We start from the raw sequence: 19,085 nt of genomic DNA on the forward strand, positions 1-19,085 counted from the left end.
GACATTTCAAACAACATCAGGAGCTCCAGCCAGAGGAGCAGCCTCCAGTGTTAGTGAGGGATCCGGACTCTAAAGAAATCCAGGGTCCATTTCCACTTTTGACTTGGGGACGGGGATACGCCTGCGTGTCTACGCCTTCAGGAGTCAAGTGGATCCCCAGGAGGCATGTTAAACCCTACACAGCAGAGCAGTCAGTGAGTCGGAGTGATATGGTGCCAGTAGATGCAACCTGTGATCCCACCAACCTAGGGGTTGCATCCAATCGCAGACGCCGCAAGGAAGGAAAAGATTCTACCTCTCTAACCAATGTTTCCCTTACAGCTACCTCAGCCCAGTTATACCCCCACTTCCTGTGTTTGTAATAAAGTTGTTTCCCAGTTTCCCTATCCCTAAACACCCTGAGAAGAACCAGCACCATCTCCAGGCCCTCTCCACCTGCGTAGCAGTCACCGCAGTTGCAGCAGCAGAAGAAGCTGGGAGAAGAGGCCACCGCTTGAGAGACTGAATCAACACCACTGCTTTCTTTTTATATTTTATTAAGCGGGGAGATGTTCCATCCCGGAGTTTGGGTTTAGATTAAGGTTTTTAATTTATGTTAAAATAAGTCAAGTTCTGTAATCCCGCATTTCCCCCGCGTTGTTCCCCCCTACGGTTTCTGGCCCCATGCTGCCTGCTGCCAGATCCTTACCCCTGTGCCGCTCCTGTAACCACCCTGCCGTCCGGCCCCAGGAAACCCTGTGCTGGCCACCCCGAGCCACACGATCCCGCTCAGCCCAAGGCTCGGTGCCCGCCCCTGCGGGGTTCTCTGGTTGGTCGCTGTTGCTGGCGTCACCGCCGCGGCAGCCGCCCCTATTGGCCGGCAGGCCATGGATCCTCTCGCCCCACCCCTCCATAAAGCCCTATCCCGCCAGCACGCAGGCGCCATTTTCTCCCATGCGAGTGCCGGGAGCAGTTGCGTCTTTCCATCGAACTGCGCCGCGTGACCAATAAACCATTCCTGCCAAGCACGGAGTAAATGGACAAATTCCTTCCTCTTTGCCGGGTCCCTAGCGCACGGTAACAGAGACTGGCCAGCCCACGCGCCCGAGACACGGAGCCGTGTCCGGGAACCCGTGGCAGCAAACCCCGGCAGCATGTGGAAGCTACGCCACAGCCGGGCTCCCAAGAGCTGCGTGCAGCCGGGGAGAGCAAAAACCCACGCCGCACAAACTGATAAAAGTGATGTCTGAAGTGGATACATAAGTGAGGAACTGTAAAAAAAACGGAAAATGATGCTTAGCTTTCCAATTAATTTAGGCAAGAATCTACACAAAGAAATTAAATTTAAAGTCACATGCCATGTATTACCTCAACAAAGATAATTTTTACTTGGATGTAGTATTTATTATACCTAGTTGAAACTAGCAGTGGGAATGGAGCCCAGTGACTGGACCGCAGCATCCCCTCAGCTGGGCTGAGGCTGCGGAAGCTGGGGATGCTCTTCAGCGGCGCTGCCGTGGATCTGGATTGGTGGCTTGGGCTTCAAACCACCAGGATCGGCTTGGGGAACCATGGAAGGAAGTGCAGCCTGGCAGAGAATCCAAGGGCCAAGCGCAGCCTCTTCATTTGCCAGGGGAATTTCCATCCCCTCTCCTACCCCTTCCCCACCTCCCCAAGCATGGATTAGCATTACTTGTACAGAGTTATGGGGAAAATAGCTTTTTGAGCATTAGATTTTAAGACACAGACTGAACATTCCCTTTCCACTGCATTACTGCATACATCCCTAAAATCAGGCTGTACAGCTTGGTGTCAGACTCAATCCTGATCTCTGCAAAGTGGGTGACACAAGTTCATCCATGTCAGAATCTGACCCTGACAGGGTCACACCAGCTTTACACCATAAACTATGGTTATATAATGTATACATACTCAAATGTATGTCTATAATTATATGTTTATACACCAGTGAGAGCTTCAGGAAGAACAAAACAAGTTACTATTGACAAGCAAGAGCACAGCCAAAGAGCTCCTTTCTCCTCTCCCACTCCCAGAAAGGACAATAAGAAATGCCCTAATATTTACCTCATGCACTTGTTGTTTAATAGAAAATCTAATCGTCAAAGTCTGACATTTTCTTTCTTCTAAATTAAAATAATGAAGGACGTAATGGGTAATAAATGTGCTTACTCCAGGGTGAGCAATCTCTGGAAGTGGTGTATGCTTTAAAAATTTTAATGGCCTTTTTTAATAGTGTCCCTGTGGGACAGCTATTTACATATACCCCTCCTTCTAGCCAAAAGAAGTCAGAAAACTGTTTTTAATTCACATGGGAAGGGAGGGATCTAGGTAACACGCAGTATGTCCTTGACTTCTCTACAAAACAAAATATTTCACAACACCAATTTTAATTGAAACAAAAATAATTAATCTACCCTATGCTATTTCATATTAATGGCAACTTCAGGAAAGTGGAGGTGTGCATATGAATATATCCATTCATACAAACAACACTTCTTTAGTAGGTGAAAGGAACTCCCTCCTCCAACAGCTGCCAGCTTTTGTACAGCAGGCCCGGGAATGGTGAAGAACTGGCTTCCCTTTAAACCTCCCCATCACCTGCCTGTGTTGTCCTGCTTCTGCTCCAGATCCAGATGGCCCCAGCTGGGATGGCCCTCATTCACAACTGGTTGCATGAGCAAGTCAGAAAATAATTTATCTAGGACCAACACCTGCTATGTTACCCCACCAGTCCTCTGCCTACCCCATGTACCAGCATTCCCAGTGCAGCGATGGAACTGCTGAGAAATGCAGGAAGTGGAGCTGCTGAAGGGGTGTGTTACTCAGCACAAGGGTAGTTGCTCATCATTTCAAGGTATCTATACCAGGAACTGTACTGTGCTTTATGAAATGCAGACAGAATCATGGTCACTTAGGTTTGAAACACAGACATTCTAACAAAGCACACACAACTAACTCTTCACCATGCCTTTGAACCGTTTACATAGTCTTCACTGTGCATGAATCCTAAGCAGAGGCCTGACCTGAACAGCACTCATAATAGAAAGCATTATAAAGTGAAGGTAAAAAGCCAGTAGTTAAAAATTGAGAGAACTGAAAACTGTCCTTCTGGTACCTGTGTCAACACTGAGATGCCCTGGTGGATTTTCTCCAGCACCTGAAGAAATACATTTCTCATTGCTTTGCTTGTGTCATTTCTGCTAAACTTTAAAGAAGAAATCATCTGCTAGACTAATAAAAAGTGATCTGTGTACTGTAAAGTACATCTACTAATATTTTATCAGTCCTAAGCTGAAGGGTTAAAATAGTTGCTGAATATAAGTTTGTTTGCACAATTTATTTTTAAAATTTCATAAGAAGCAGTGTGGTTGCTTGAAATTTTCAGGAAATTATTATCCAGCTCTATATGCTGAAGTAATTTTAAGAAAATTAAAGTGTTTGTCTGGCTGAAATAACTTGTAAATGAACTCTTTTTTTTTTTTCCTCTGCCTTCTTTTGTTGTATTTCATGCATTGTAGGCACTAGCAATGATATTAGTTATAGTGTGGGAAAATATTATAATTGAGATCTGGGAAGTTATTTGCAGACTTCAAGTTTTTCTTTACACTGTGCTGACATTTAGTACAGCCCCGTTGGGGAAAACAATGCTGGCATTCATAGCTCTAGACATAGATTTCAATCGACTTAAGTGGGCATAATGAAACTTGGTCATTCACCAGTTGCCCATATTGTGTTCTCAAATTTTCTCTCAGCAAAAGTATAATGACTCAGTATTGTGCGGTTGCAGAGACAAGGACTCAGAACAAGAGACACCAGTTTTGTCTGACGGTGTGAGAAAGTCGTCAAGGGATCTTTTCTTCCAGATGGTGTTAAATTCAGCTGCCTTTTTAACATTGGCCTTGCACAGCAATCTGCTGTTCTCTTTTCACAAGGAATAAGCTCCAATCCCTGCTAGTTAACATGCATACTCACACAACCTGCAACTACCTTCCAACTGCTTTACAATGCACTGGTATGCTAAATAAACTTGATCCGGTCTCCTCCAGTGCTAGAACTGGCTTGGAGAGAAATGCCCACTTAGAGTTCAACTTTTTGGATTAGGGTTTGGTTTCACTTCCCATAACATAAATCTTTTCCTTTGTTTGATAGAGTAACCTTTTTTTTTCCACACAAGTTTTGAGGGAACAACACGTAACAGGTAGATAATCCTAGGAAAGGATTACCTTTCCTAGTTACTTGCTGCATGAGCCTGTTAAAGCATAAAAATGAGGGTCTGGTATCACATTTCCACATGATCTTTTTTCCCATGTCAGAAGTCTACGGTGTAGAAGAAAAGGTGCAGAGAAATGGGTCTCTGCTCCTGAAGAAGTGAAGGAGTAAGAACAGTAATAGTAATAATAGCAATAATAGCCAATAATATTTTATTGATTGATAATCACGTGACATTATTAAGGTACAAAACCATTTAAGATTACAATGGCAAACACGCGATTATAATGCTGCTGTTTTTCTCTGATGTTTTCTTTCACAAATTTACACCGAAGACCAAGATGCAAGCAACAGCTTAAGTAAATTAACTCCATTCATGCCTAAGTAAACAAGGAGTTTTCCCAGAAAACAGCTTATCGCCTTAATTGAAGCTCGTTGAGAAACAAGACCGCGCACTTTGTCATGTAAACTTTAATTGTAGTAGACAATGGGTCTAGGTAAATAAACCCCTAGACAAGCCGTTAAATGAGAGGCGGGCACTCTGCGGTGAAAGCCTGGTGGCTCAAACACGTTTCCGATGTAAATAAACACAGCTCCCCTCGCCGGGCGCTGCTGCAGTAAAACTTTGCACATGGAGTGCAGACAAAACAGAGGTTTAACCTCAAAAGAGTCTAGCCGGGGTCCCGGCCGGCACTGCCGGCGGCCACTGGGAGGACCCTCCGGCCGAAACTAAGGTTATTTTAACAGCTACAGAGAGAATGGGATAACTTTTGAGGCAAAAAATTTTGGTTTAGCTACACAGTACTCCTGCTGCTTCCAGAACACGCTGGCTGGCTCCTTGTTCCATCCTTCTCATAGTGCAGTGTATGGCGTGAAGGTAAATATTCCCATTATAAGCCCCAAACCAATGTTTTTTATAAGCAGTTCAACAACAAAGTGAAAATACAAAATAAAATTAAATAGTTATAAAAAGCGGCGCACAAAGGTTTTGCCCCAGACAGGTGGAGACTTCTAACCCACGTTCCCTTATCGCTGATCTTATTTTAATCTGCCGTGGAGAACGTTCGGTTACTGACTCAGTATCACATTCCAGCGTGCCTCTGGAAAAACCTTTAGGTCAAGTCTAAAGAAAATATGTTATTCTGGGCAATGAATCCTCCTCAGTTTCACTGCGAGAGGTGCCTAAACCGCCGCAATTATAAAGATAATATTTGTTGAAAATACAGGACTCTTTGCATCCCGACACGCCTGCCCTGACCTTCCCTTCCTCCATCGGGACCAAAACCCGCGTCCCCTCGCGACCTCCGCTGGAGAAGGATGCAAGTTCCGCCCGGGCGCAAGTTCCACCCTTCTCCCGCGGAGGGCACGGCAGGGTGCGGTGCAGGGGAAGCGGGCGTGTTCTGCAGCCCCGTTCCTTCGACCAGCATTTCTGGGATGGCAGTGGGTGGGAAATGCTCTCCCGGGTGCCGGCGGTGGGCTCCCCCAGCCCCGGCCCCGGCCCCCGCCGGGCTGTCTGTCACCGACCGCCGGGACACGGCGCTGCCATTTGCCCCGAGCGTGGGAATGAGAGCACCCAGCCGTTCACATCTCCTGCACGTCTTTTAACGGAATCAATTAAGCAAGACAGACCCTCTGCTTCTCCACCTCCTCCCCTCCCCCCGCCCCCCTTCCTCTCCGTGTTTTTGTCAGGTCTGTACGTCCTAATTATTTCTGTATGGGATACCAGAGCTGTTTCCAGGATAGACCTGATCATCCTTAAACAAAAAGAGAGGAGGCGCACACGTGGGTTTTGGAGTAAATGTCACTTTCATTTCCAATGCTAGGTGCAGAGTAAGGCATAGAACATTTTTTCACTTGACGGGGGGAGGCGATCTCGTCTCCATCATGTCTTTCTGCTTCAGTAGCTTCCTCAAGGAAACCCTCTCGAAACAAAGAAGCATCTATACTCGCGTTTTGAATAGAGGAATAAAAATCGGCAATTATTTTTTTCTCCACCTTTGTGCAACTCCGCCGAGTTCTAAGTAGATATAAATTATTAAGCTTGCCTGCATCCGGTGTAAACTTTTTCTGAAAGTCTGCTTTCACATGATTTGAAATTAACCTCAATGCTTTGTCTCAGATGCACACAGGTTTTGGGTTGGTTTGTTGCATTTGTTTTTTTTTTTTCCTCAGTTCAGTAGTCAGCTCTGTATCATCAGCACCACCATCTTCATCATCACCAACTATCACCTTTATTTTTAAGGCCATTTAATTGCAATGAATAACTTTGAAAAATGAAACTCAGCATTAGGTTTCTAATAGAAAAAAAAAATATATCCTTAGTCCTGTTTAACGTTGACTGTTCTGGGTTTCCCTTTATTTATTTATTCAACAGCAATAGTTGCACATACACTGTTTACCATCAGTACCAGGTTCTCTCTGCAGTGGGTGAATGTCCATTCTGTGCCATGCAACAACTTCATATTTTGGAATAATTATGCCATTTAACCTCCTCCAGTCTCATCTTCAGCTGTAAAAATGTTAGATTCAATAAGTATTCCTGTCCCCTTTCGAGTTTTACTGTCTCTTGCAGCAGTCTTTAATTTTCACATGCTGTACGATGATCATGAAGGAGTTTTTACTTTCGGTTATCTAGCTTTATGAAGACCAAAACACTCATACAGCTAGATAACCAAAGATAACAACTCGCTTCCCTCAGAGCTTTTTTTTTTTCATTTTTTTTTCGTCATTGCTACAATCCAGAGTCTTTCTGGCAAAAGCATTGTTTCCTCCATGAGCACTAGTGCGGCTTTAAAATGTCATCCTTTTATGTAAGTATTTCTGTATGTATGTGCAGCTACAAAACGATCCCTTGCCTTCAAAGTTTATTCCGAACTTTTTGTTTCAGCCAGTAATTTCCGGCAGGGGTAGCCAACAATTCGTCTGTTAATACCAGAAAATAAAGCCAGCCATTAAGTTGTGTAAGCTGCGTTAAGAGAGAGGAGCTTCCATTCCTTTACAGGCCCCTATTTGCATTGTAAATCGCTTCGTTTTCACGAAAGACTCCTTAGCGTCTATAAAGATGAGAGCCTTCGGCAATTTCCAACGCAGTGTAAGGAGGAACAAGAAGGTGGGGAAAATCCATTTCAGTAGGAAGTAACAAGATGATTCGAGGATGAGGCTCCTGATCCCCTTAGATTGTGCACGGCATAGAGCTCTTTGCCAAAAGGTGGCAGCTTGATTGTAAATATCTTTCCTGGGTGTGTATTTTAGAGGGGGGAGACTCGCTCTTTCTCGGAGCTCCTAAAGCTGGGGAGAAGACAGCGGTCTTGCCGGCTGCTGCTGCCCCCGGTCTGAAAGAAGGAGAAAAGGGCCATCATTGGAAGGCTTTCAGTGCCAAAATGCGGGCCAGCCCGTCAAGGTCAGAGGTCCTGGACCGCGGGAGACCAAGGTAATGATGATGTCATGAGAAACCTCGAGTATACACGGCTATTGATATGCATGAGCCACCAGTGGCCGGCGCTGGAACCGAGTCCGGTCTCGCCTCCAGCATCGCCGCCTCCGCCGCCCTGGCGCGGGGGATCCGTCCGCCGCCTTTACCTTTTTCCTCCTCTGCAGCACAGACCGCTCTAACATCCAGAGGCCGGGGGAGAGGACTCTCTCCCCCGGGACGAGCAGCCTGTCCGACCCCAGGGAGCGCTGCTGCACTTCTCTTAGGGCAGCCCCCGCTGGTGAGGAGGGATGCCGCGGCGGGGAGCGGGGCCTTGCGCTTGGAAGCTGGGAGGGGGGTTGTGTTACGCAATGAGTCGATGTGTAATTACACTGACAATTTTCCCTGTCGTTGTGTATCTATGAGGGATTTTTTTTTTTTTTTTTTTTTTTTTTTTTTTTTTTTTTTTGTTGGTTAGTTGCTTTGGGGAGACAAGGGGTGTGCCTTTTTATTTATTTTTACTCCGCATCTCTGTAGTGTTTCGCGCCTATCGTGATTCAGGTATTTACAGCGGGACGGTCGTGCGAGGCGTTCTCCTCCGTCTGTCTGTGCGGGAAGCTGCGAGCAGCAGGCTCAGCGTATTCTGTAGCCTCTATAACCTCTCTCTGATCTTCTCCCCACACTCCACTCCCTCCCAGCCTGTGCATGTTTCTGTGTCTGTGTTAGAAAGCAACAAATGTGAACATTTGCAGCAATATTTACCAAGACCATGCATTATCTGATGAAACTCCGTAATAAAAACGTTTATTTTTAAACGATTAACCGTTTATTTTCATTGACCTCGTACTAAGAGAAAAGAACTGCATGCTGGTGTTACTCATGGAACCGACAGAGGAAAGTCTTGACGCGTTATGTAGAGTTTTAGGATTTAAGTTTCTCAGCTCCTCCTACCCCACCCCAGCCCCCTGCTAAAAGAACATTACACTTTGAATTATTTAACAATATAATTTGTATAGAATTTTTTCAAGTGCAAATATTAAAGATCTCTCGAGTATATGTGATAAAATGAACCTTCTCACTGTGATCTACCATGCTTACTGTTGAAATTAATAAATGCATTTCAACAGCTCCTGTGTGCTGTGTTCAGTACAAGATACACATCAAAAAATTCATCACAGACTATAGACTGCTCAGAACTCCTAAAGGAATACTAGGTTAAAATTCATCCTTCTACTCTTCTAAGCTACAAAATAAAATCTGTGTCCAAATACAATCACAGTCTATAGTCCACACAGCATTTAAGTGCATTTGTTTGTAAATTAACCTGCACTTACATACATTGCTATTTTTAGATCGATTTTTTTTTAATTCAAGGGGTTAAACTGAAGTTGTTGATGCTCTGTGTCGGCTACAGAGCTTGCTTGTATGATAAAGCTTATGTCCCCTTGTGTGTACACAGGGAAGCCACAGGTACGTGTGTCAGTCTAGGTGCATGTGTCTATGTGTTTGTCTTAAAATATATATGCAGGTGTATGTGGTTACACTATAAAACAACTGTAACAATAAGTCCATTTTTATTGCAATTACGTAAACATGAAAATGGGGAAACAATCCTATTTGTAAGACACGACCCGAAATTAAAACTGCCACCAAATAGTAGCACACAGACGTTGGCAATCTACTAACTGCTAAATCTGAATCCTGCAGGGACATTACCAGTATACTTGTGTTTGCAGATTCTAAGACTTTGAAGCTGAACACTTCTGTTTTAAACCAGTATTATATATTCTGGTATGGACTGGTTTTTTCCACCAGGAAAAAAAACAACAAACATTTTTTTTTACCTGGGATACATAAGACCTACTTGTGGCAGTGCTCTTTGAGGAAAATTTAGAACTGGCACAAAATAGTTAGAATTTTTATAATGCTGCATTATGTCTTACTGAGCTGCTTCATTACCTCTTGGACTGCTCAGACACAACTGGGGCAACTGAATCAGGTATCTGATGCAACCAGAGGCACATGATCACTTTGATTATTCTACGAAGTTCTAATGAGTATATATGAGTTTTTCTGAGTTGGCAGATAGGCAAAAGATACTTTTTGTGGCAGTAACTAGGGGCAGTATTGTTGGTGATCAAGCATGTGTTGCAAAGGACAGGCTTGTGAGTTTATGCATTAAATTCTTTCATTCAGAGACATGAAATTACAAGTGATCCTCATGTACGTGTGTGTGTGTGTATGTGTGTGTGTGCACCTATGCGTACATACAAGTGCATATGTACATATGTGTATATGTAATCCATATTAACACAGATGCATACATACATGTTAAATGCATGCATGTCACCAGCTGTGACACCATCAGATTTAAATGCAAGGTACGTTATAGTAAATTGGCATTTTTTTCAAAGAGACAAAGCATATCTCTAAAACACCAAGCTTTCTTTTCACAGTCTCACTTACGAACTAACTTCGGAAGTAACTGCAATACACCTGACGTATTTTGTTGATTAATCATTGGAGCCTAAGCACATCAAAAGAGGCAATGTGATGGTTATGACCCAGCTGTTCATTAGCCTTATTACCAACTACATTTTCTAGCTCTCAGACATCAAGGACCTCAACAACATCATGAGTTGTTTAACTATTTGCTTATTCTGAATACAAAAATATATTCAGCAGTTGTAAAGCACTTTTCTAAAACTGGACTGTTGCCCAGCATGTCGAAAGTTTAAGCAAAGCACAGTTGTGAAAAGCAGCTGTTAACACTGCCCACTCTCTTCCAGTTGACATAACTGTATAAAACATATTCCAAAGTCACTGTAGAAATACCTGCCTATTAGAAGTTATGGAATACATAACACTTTTTCCTTCTAGCTTCCCAGCAAATTCCTGCTAATTGCCTCTAGATTATCATGCTTGTTTTCTAATCTTTTTATAGGTCTCCAGACGTCTGTGATGTAAAGAAGAAATATCCTGTATGGATTCCTTAAGAGCAAACCATCCCTATTGACTTTAAAGAGGAATGCTTATGACTCTCTAACTATTGCAATCAGACCCCCATCCTATCTCCAGCAACACCACCTTCTTTGGGAAGACACACAGGAACCCCACTTAAGCTGCTGTGACATAAGAAGGGTGTAGTGTTGCAGAAATTCCCTTTTTGCACTAAATTATAACAAAATTCACGTAGAGGTAAATTGCCAGGGCATGCCAGTACGTGCCAGTACAGTCCAAGCCTTTTTTCCCTGCAGAGCAGCATCCCTTTTCTCCCATCCCGGTAAGTCACTCAAGTGCCTCGCCTTCAAATGAAGGTGGCTTATCATTTCTTTTGTGACCACAGTTTCATTTTACAGGCAACTGAATGTTATACTTCTCTTGCATTAAACGTAGAGTATGCAAAAGGGTATCTACTACAAATCCAAATTCAGAAATAAGAAAAGATAGAATATCAAGAATTCAAAGTCACAGAAAAAAAAAAAAAAAACCCCAAACCCTCAAACAGTCGGTTTGGGATTACAACGTGGAATCCCTGTGCCGTTAAAGGACATGTATTTTTTCAGTAATGTATATAATATAGTATATAATATATAAACAAACATTACTATTTCTTGTTGCAACTGTCACTACCTGTGGTCTGTCTGCATTGTTTAAATCTGAAAAATAGCCCAGTAAAAAGCAAAGGATCATAATTTAAACATCTTGTCCAGAAATATATATGAATATATAAATCTATGTGATTAGAAGGTGCTAAGTATATTAACTTCTGGGATTATTAGATAAATCACTAAAACGCTTGACCCTAGATTAAAGGTGGAAAAAACTGGCCACATTTCCTGCAGTTGGTTTAAGATGACACAAAACAAATATGAGGGATATACTCCTGTATCTGCAGGGTTAAAGACGGTAATCAATATTTACTGGAAATATTATGAATAATATAATATGTGTATTTTTTACTGCATTATTATTTCTGGAGAATTACACTTAAAAATAAAAGGCTAAAAATATTATTTGGGGCTGCTGAACAGAAGGGGTGAAAACTATAGAGGCAGATCTGGATTTTTTGTCCTATAAACTGCCAGTTACTTAATAAAGGTTGGAGGCTCCACCTAGCCTTCAGCTCAAACATGCGAAATATATTATGCCAGCCTTTTCCCACCATATTTCCCACATGTTCCTGACAGATGATGTCCTGAAAACAGAATTACTAGGAAGGCATAGTCTCTATTTACAGCTCTGCAAGCTTATCAAGGGCCGCGGGGGTAAATAAATACAATATAAGTTGCTGGTTTTCGTTGCATTATATCGATCACAACAGCCTCAGCTAAAAATTGTTGTTGTTGTTGTTGTTGTTGTTGTTGTTGTTGTTGTTGTTATTTCCCAGGCAGCAGTGCTGTTCTTAGGTGCTGCGATGAGGCAGTTTCACCCGGATAGAGGGATGCTGAGGGTCACGCCCTCCCGCAACTCCACTGGAACTGTCCTGTCCCCGACACTCCATTGCCAGGTGCGTTCCTGTGCTGAACGGAGCCATTTTGGCAGGGATGGATTTTAGAGAACCCGAGAAGTGATGGTCGCTTGCTCCGAGTGACCCACTACATAGAAGGCAGCGGATGGCGGCGAGCAATCCTTTGCACCCTGACCAGCTGCAAGATATGACTCCGACTTATCTTCTTTCCTCTCCCCCCCTTTTTTTTTTTTTTTCCTGAATTTCTCCTCCCCTTCTCCCACCTCCCCCCCTCCACTTTGTGGGGTTTTTGTTTGTTTGTTCGTTCGTGTGGTTTGAAAACTGCTATTCTTCAGCTCTGTGAGTGTTTGTTCTTGTGCCTGCACACCTTCCGAGGGCAACCAGGCACTGCAAAAATACTCCCTGAAAAGCCACAGCTCAGCATCCGCTGGCAGTCTGAGAGATAATTAACATTTCCCGCACCAAATAGAGCCCCACGACTAACAGGTTTAGCATCAGACACACAAAAATGGCTCACCGCCGTAAGCCGTTATGTCCAGTCATAAACCTTTGTTAATCAAACGTCCCTTGCCCGGAGCGAAAGAAGGTAGCCAGATCTACACCAAGCGACCTGCTCCGGTTACCCGGGGAGAGCCGGCCTCATCGCCAACTCACAGGCACCCTGGAAATCTCCATCTGTCGAGGTTTCAGCATCCAAATTTTGCAGGTAATTCAGGACACACACACACACACAAACACTGCAGTACTTACATATCTTCGCCTTTATCAGGGAATGATTTTACCCCACTTGTAGGGGGTGAGTTGCGTCTCTGGTGGCAAACAAAGATTCCCACAGCCAAGCCCCCCAGGAGCAGAAAAAGCTCTTTCGGGTCTCCAGAAATTCAAGTATTTCCCCTCTCCATCCCTATTTAAAAGTGTCCCTTAGATCCACGGTGTTGTTCTTGTTCCAATGACTCTAAAATAGTTTAAAATCTTCCATCCATGAAAACGGGAGAGAGATGGAGAAAGTTGGCTTGGGTTTACCATTTTTTTTTCTTTTTCCTCACTGTTTCCTACACCCCGGAGTAAAAAGTGAACTGTTGTATATGAGGTTCTGCAAGTTTTTGCGGGGGTTGGCCAAGGTCTAGTCCAGCCTCTCTGCTTAGGAGGACGTGCTCCGAAATTCAACCAATTTCCCCAACGCTTTTGTTGCTGATGAACTGAAGCCCTATTGTTTTTCATCCATTGCCACGGGCTTTTTCACTTCTTACTATATGTTATGTTTTGCCAGAGATAATGAATTTGCACCAAAACCTCTCATAGTCCCGTTCTGACAGACAGAACAAATTATAAATGTCTAGTGCAGAGAAGAGCAATGAGTACTTTTTTTTCCTAGAGAAGAAGGGAAGCTCCCATTTCTTTAAAATCAAAAAACAAAAAACAAACAAACAAACAAACAAACAAAAAAAAAAAAAAAAAAGAAAGAAAAGCAAAGGGTCGAGTTGTCGAGTTTCCTAAGGTGTTTTCCTCCAGTTAACTTCTGAAGAACAGTTTCATCTGAGTCTTGTTTCTGGGAGGCACTGATATTTTGTGCAACTTTTTTCAAAATCAATCAGCCTGTCAACAGCAGGTAAAAAAACCCAACTCCCCCCCCCACAACCCCCCCCAAAAAAAAAAAAACCAAACCAAACACACCAAAAAAAACTAACCAACAAACCAAAAAATCAAACAGGAAAACTCATGGTGTTAACAAAAAACACTCTTCCCATTCCTGTTGTCAGGTGAACTTGTAGCGTGACCTCTCGTCACTGGGAGGAAGGTGTCCCCAAAGCGCTGCCATTTCCTTCTGCCCCCTCTCATCCGTTTCTCCGAGTTTGAGAACAGCATGAAAACACCAATAAAAGTCACCTAGGTTTTAGGGTGCGGGGGCCGACGGAAAGAAGTCTGGGTTAGCGTCGGAACAGGAGGTGTGTAATAAGGGAGGGGTGGAGGGAGAGATGGATGAGGGATAGAGGGAGGCACGCAAGGTGAGGGGATGGCAGGACGGCTCGTCCCTGCTCTAACCCCTGTCTGGGGGGGCGTGTGGGGTGTGACTGAGGTGGGCCGATATCGTGCTGGCCTCTCACTCTGGGTCGGATATACGTGGCGCCCCGCGGAGGGGAGGGGGCTGCGAGGGGTGGGGGCTGGCAGGGGGAGGGGCGACTCTAAAAAACTACTAAATACATACATACACATATATGCATCCTACAGATGCCCCTACACAGACACCTGTACGTGTATGCATCCATCCATATATATATTTATTGTTATGATAACAGGCGTCTATCCCCCCCGGCGCTTGGCTTTAGGGAGAGGGAAGGCGCTCTGCCGTTCCCAGTCGCAGACTTCCGCCGAATGTTTCCACGGGGAGAGTCCCGCAGCAGCCCCGATCAGACGGGCATTCCCTGCCGGCAGAGCCTTCGGAGACCCGGTGGACAAAGAGAGCTCAGTGAGGATGCAAATGCCAGCCCCGATCGAACCGAAGGAATTCAGCACGAGTGCCCGGCTGCGCGGAAAAAAAAAAAAAAAAAAAGGTAAGAGTCGACACCGCTCACCGCTCCCCCGGTCAGAAACACATTCAGGTTTCTGCTTCCTGGAGAAAGTTTAAGTTTAGCTGAGATGTTTGAAGGGAGAAGCAGTGTGTGAATATGCAGTAGGAACGGTTGTGTCAAGCTCCACAGAGATTCTCTGGAACAGTTCATAGAAAGCTGAAAAAGTGTAAATAATGTCAGCAGAAAAGGAGAGAACACCACGGGTTTCTAAGCCAGCGGCTACATCTCACCCTGCCGCCTCGACGTCTGAAGTTCCCCAGGAAGTGAAAATTCTCCCAAACATCACGATACACCGCAGTCTCCAAAAGGAGTGGGGGAAGGGAAAGAGGAGGACAGAATGCTCTAACCTACTCCCCATCAGTACGGTGTCTGTGGTACACCGAATCCCCGCTTACACAGCGTCTCTTCTCGGTGGAGTGAGAAAGCATCACTGCAAAGCAGTGAGAGAGGCTTGGACTTGCAGATCGGGGCAATACCCGAGATGAGGGCTACCCCACCCCTCTGGCCGCCAGCCTACCTTCTCCCGCTTCCTCTCTCCGAGCCCTGTGCCTGCGATGCACTACAGAGCAGCGCCTGGATGAATGCTGCGCCCTCACCGGCTCAACGCTCCTCTGTCATGCAACACTTTGGCTAGGCAGGGGGAATTTTCTTATTATCTTTTAAATTGCTTGGAAATTTCTATTTTCCACTCGTCTCCTGATGAAAAGAAGCATCAAATAATGTCCAAATACCACTACTACTACTATTTTATATATATATATATATATATAAACAAAAAATGGAAAGAAAAAAGATAGAAAAGGCTGGACGGACTCTGCAGTGCTGCGGTGAGGTCGGCTTTCTTTTGAGGCCAAGCGCTGGGCTGGGCAGCACTGCTCCTGCTGCTAGAGTTTATTTCATGGGGTAGAGTGCGGGCGGGAGCTTGTGCGCCCGCGGAACAGCGCGGAGCATCTCCGCGCTGTGCCCTCGCCCCGAGTCCCCCCATCCCCTCTTCACGTTCAAGGCTTAGCGGAGAGGTCGCGTCTATTGACGTCAGCTGGAGGCTGCACATCCGTTTACACATTAACGAAAGTAGGACATTAAAAAAAAAAAAAAAAAAAAAGAAGAAGAAGAAAAGAATATGCAAATCCCGCTGTTCGGAGAAGAGACCGCGGATTCTGGGAGCGATCGTCCCTATTTGCGAAGATGCTAATTAACGGGAATTAGCAGGGCCTCCCCTTTTCTTCCAGATATCATTATCATTATCAACCAAACAAATATCCCCGAAATGAGCGATCGGGGACGAGCTGCGGCGCGTAGAAGAGCCCGTATGGGCGCAGGCGGCCTCTGTGTGTGAGCCGGGATCCACCGTTGCGCCATTCTCTTTTCCTCCTCCTGCTCCTGTTGGCTCCAGCGTGTGTTACTTTTAATACTGATGCATGTGTAAGGTATATTTGCATTGTTTTTAATTTACTGGAAATTGCAGCCTACCACTTGTCCTTTGCTCCGTCCTTTCTATTTCTTTAAATATACTTGTCCTTTCCCCTACCCCACTCCTATTTCCCTGTGTTTTGGTGAGACTCTGCAGTGTATGTGTCTTTATATCCAGTTTCCTCCATGCTTCTATTCTGTATAAGATTACAGATTATGTACAGTGCTAGTTTTACAAATCAAAGTGCATAAGATGTTTATTGGACATTTAAAAGTCTGGAAGGTCTTGTTACCCTGCTCTGTTATCACACCACTACTTGGAGTCTGGAAGCTGATTGTCTAAGTAACTTCATATTAAGAAAACAAAGTTTTACAAATCACTAACACCCCCCTCCCTTTCTGCCCCATTTTAAGGTATGAGGCAATATATAGATAAGGGGTGTAATAGGGGCAGTTTAAATGGATTTAAAATATTTCATTGCTGTTTTACGGCCTTTAAGTGCACTTGTATCAGCCTTTATTTCAGAAATAGTTTATTTCAAAATTCTTACTTAAAATATGCAGAGCCAGGTACGGAGACCTCTCTCCGAGAAAGACATTTTGTAATTTCTGGTTTAGGTGCTGCATTATTAAATGTGTGACATACGGTTTCTAACATGTGCATATCTAAATCCAGTACCTAATTCTTCATAGAAAAAGGTCGATATTTAGAAGAGGTTTAGAAATTTTTTAAAATACTGCTTGTAGCCTTACACTTGCTTTATCTAGAAATCCATAGGACTTGAATTATATTACAATCACAGGTAACACTTTTCAGTTTACCTTAATGCATAATGAAAAGAAAGAAGTGTAGTTTAAATAGCAAAACCAGAAGATTGCTCTTTTTTTATAGTCCAGGAATGTTGTTTTTAAACACACAACGTTATTCCACTAAAAAAAAAAAGAAAAAAGGCCGTGCATACGATTTCTTTTTCTTTTTCGAAAGCTCAAGTGCATGAGTAGATTATGAATGACCTACCAGAATGGACATATCGGGCAAAAGTTAGCCCTCTCCAAAGACTGTTATGCATGTACTTTTTAAAATAAAGATTGGAGTGTCTCTTACCCTGTGCCCGCTTCACCGCAAGTATATTTTAATTCTTCGTCGCTTCTAACGTTATTTCCAGCGCTATTTCTCTCTCCAGTTTTATAAGCCCTACGCTGAGATGTCACCCAGTAATAAACAGTCATGTGCCTACACGTAAAACGTGTAAGAAAATAATACTCTCCCAAAACGGCACTCGACACGGTCATCCATCAGATTAGCTCATATAGCAGCAATCCATTAATAAAGCACAATTTCTACACATTTTTACCAATAGCAAGTGCCGGCGCTTCCCTGCCCGCGGATGCAACCCATTCCCCGCCCATGTCCTTCTTTTAATGAGCACACGTGAGCGCACGTGCAGTTGTCGCTCCCTTGCGGAGCCGCATTAGCGTGTGCGGGGAGGCAGGCAAAAGTGAGCGTGGGTCTGTCCGTCTTTCCGTCCCTGCAGCGCATGGCGCATCGTCCCTCACACCCCATGGTGGCTTACATCGGCCCTCGCTGCAGTCACGACGGGACGGAGGTAGCTGCCGCCTCCGCCCCCGGACCAACCCCCTGTCGGGAGGGGTCCGCCCCGCAGCTTCCCTCGCTCTCCTTTCCCCTCCTGGCCCCGCTTTACTGCACAGCGGCCCCGCGAATCACAGCGGTCACTTTTGTATAAGCCCTGGATCTGGAAGTGTGGCAACGCACCCCTTCCTCGCCCTGCCTGCGCCTCTGCCGGGGCCACGGGCAGCATAGGGAGAGCTACGTGTCCCCTCACATCCCAGACACTTGACACTTAAACGTGACGGGTGGAGTAGGAACAATAAATACAGCCCCTGCCCCTCCTCAGCCACCCCGCATACACATTGCCTAATATCGGCCTAATATCGGATCTACCGCTAAAACCAGTGGCGCCTATGTTCTGCTGCGCATCTGCACAAATCATCCAAGGTGACTGAAATGCCACCGACGTTGGCGATTTCTTGGATTCCTGTCCAAGGATAGATAAATAAATGAATACATAACAGCGCTAATAATGCTGATTTGGGGTGGCCGCTGCATGAGACACATTGCTGGATTGTAAATAATGCCTGAAATAAATCCTTTTTTCCATATTCTCATTCATTTTCCCCCATAATCCCTTTTTTCCCCCTCCCCACCAATGCTTTTAATACCTATCCTTCTCTAAACCCAGTATTCTGCATTTTACACTTAAATTTTCTGCCACTTCTCTTCATCCCTGTCTTCTTATACTATATGTAAATAATCCGAACTGCATATTGTTCTACATATAAGCATTATCTTTTAGAGAAGTGAAGGTGCAGGTACTGTGGGTATAGTACAAGTATTTTCTAATTTTCTTTTTTCTTTTCTTTTCTTTTCTTTTCTTTTCTTTTTCTTTTCTTTTCTTTTCTTTTCTTTTCTTTTCTTTTCTTTTCTTTTCTTTTCTTTTCTTTTCTTTTCTTTTCTTTTCTTTTCTTTTCTTTTCTTTTCTTTTCTTTTCTTTTCTTTTCTTTTCTTTTCTTTTCTTTTTTTCTCTTTCCTTTTCTTTTTACTTTTCGTTTTGTTCTTATTTTTTTGTTTCCCTTGCAAGACGGAAATATTGAAATGAAAAAATGTAGAACGTCAAACAGATAATATTTGGTGAAATAATTGAAGTTTGGCGTGACAGTTTTTTTTTCCCATAAGAGAAAAATTGCCAGAATTTTATCTGTGCAGATAAAAACATTCAAATTAAAAAATAAGCCATAGTTTTATCTGTGCATGCAGGAAAAAAAAAAAAAATTACACACAAGCTTCCAGGGCGTATATACCCTCACTGTGTACCTCTTCTGGAAATAATAATAAATAGCCAATGACCATTTTTTTGTGGTTAAGAACATGTCTCCTTATTAGAGTTACAAAGGCAGAAATCAAGAGGAGCAGCAGAAGAGGGGATGGAAGTTGTGT

At 43.9% G+C, this 19,085-nt stretch overlaps 1 long non-coding RNA gene across 2 annotated transcripts; it reads left to right on the forward strand.

Moving 5' to 3' along the window:
* The first annotated feature begins 6,930 nt into the window (after positions 1 to 6,930).
* Positions 6,931 to 12,423, forward strand: LOC128782068 (uncharacterized). Of its 2 annotated transcripts, none has more exons than XR_008428639.1 (3): positions 6,931 to 7,919; positions 10,563 to 10,901; positions 12,009 to 12,423. It is a non-coding gene; the product is annotated as an uncharacterized LOC128782068 (long non-coding RNA). The 2 variants fall into 2 exon arrangements; XR_008428638.1 differs by having other exon boundaries at positions 6,931 to 7,639.
* Positions 12,424 to 19,085: the final 6,662 nt, after the last annotated feature.

This window comes from Vidua chalybeata, chromosome Z (assembly GCF_026979565.1).
Source record: "Vidua chalybeata isolate OUT-0048 chromosome Z, bVidCha1 merged haplotype, whole genome shotgun sequence".
Taxonomy (NCBI): domain Eukaryota; kingdom Metazoa; phylum Chordata; class Aves; order Passeriformes; family Viduidae; genus Vidua; species Vidua chalybeata.